The sequence below is a fragment of the Triticum dicoccoides genome, chromosome 2A (assembly GCF_002162155.2).
Source record: "Triticum dicoccoides isolate Atlit2015 ecotype Zavitan chromosome 2A, WEW_v2.0, whole genome shotgun sequence".
NCBI classification, from domain to species: Eukaryota; Viridiplantae; Streptophyta; class Magnoliopsida; order Poales; family Poaceae; genus Triticum; species Triticum dicoccoides.
The window spans coordinates 27,337,180-27,338,607 of NC_041382.1; positions in this window are offsets into that span (position 1 = coordinate 27,337,180).

Genomic DNA, 1,428 nt, shown 5'->3' on the forward strand with positions numbered 1-1,428 from the left:
TCTGACCTAAAAGCAAAAAGAATTAAAAAATGCAAAAAACAAAACAAAATAAATAATGCAAAAAACAAAAAAAACTGGAAAAAGTAAAGTTAATCATAAAATTGTGATTCAAACAAATATCAAAGAATTCAAATTTTAACTATTCAAATTTGAAAACTAATGGCACTAACAGAAAGTTTATAATTTTTCTAAAACTAATGGCACTAACAGAAAGTTTATAATTTTGCTCCTCGCCGCTGGCCCATGACCATTAGTCCCGGTTTGTGCCACAAACCGGGACTAAAGGGTTGGTCCTCGTTGCGGGTAGAGTTTAGTCCCACCTCGCCAACCGAAGGGGGCTCACACCGGTTTATAAGTCCTTCCCTCTCTGCCTTGTTGAGCTCCTCTCAAAGTGAAAATAGATGCCCTAATAGAGAAAAGTTTAACCTAAATTCATAGTGAATTTCTCTGAAATTCATAGAAATTTAGTATGAATTTAGGTTAAATTTTCTCTATAAGCGCATCTATTCTCATTTTTTTAGTAAGTTAATCACAAACTTGTGATTCACACAAATTTCAAAGAATTCAAATTTTAACTATTCAAATTTGTAAACTAATGGCACTAACAGAAAGTTTATAATTTTTCTAAAACTAATGGCACTAACAGAAAGTTTATAATTTTGCTAACCTAAAAGCAAACAGAATTAAAAATTAAAGCAAAAAACAAAAGAAAATAAATAATGCAAAAAACAAAACAAAAAACTGGAAAAATAGCAACAATAAGTATTTTGTTGTAATTATAAACAAAATAAAATAAATAAAGCAACAAAGAAAACAAAAAAAGTGTTTTCAAATTTGAAAACTAATGGCATTAACAAAAAGTTTATAATTTTTCTAAAACTAAAAGCATAAAGAATTAAAAAATAAAGCAAAAAACAAAAGAAAATAAAATAAAGCAACAAAAAACAAAAAAAAATGCCACCTACTGGGCCCCCACGGCCTGAATACGACTAGAAACCCATCCAAGGGCCAGGATTCAGGCCCGCAGGAGGCCCAGTAGGCCCACAGGCATAGCAGTGACAATTAGGCCCGTAAGCCTGCAATGGAGAGAAGCTCGAGAGGGGTACGGCAGTGGGGCTTATAAACCACTGCGCACCCCTCTCAACTAGTGAGGTGGGACTAAACTTTCGATGCAGCAGCCGCACAAGGACTTTGGTCCCGGTTGGTGGCACCAACCGGGACTAAAGGGGGGCATTGGTCACGGTTGGTGACACGAGCCGTGACCAATGCCCCCTTTTAGTCCCGGTTGGTGCTACCAACCGGGACCAAAGGCCGCCGCTTCCCGCCCTTTGGGCTGCTGAAAAGAGGCCTTTGGTCCTGGTTGGTAGCACCAACCGGGACTAATGCCCACCTTTAGTCCCGGTTGCTGCCACGAACCGGGACTGAAGG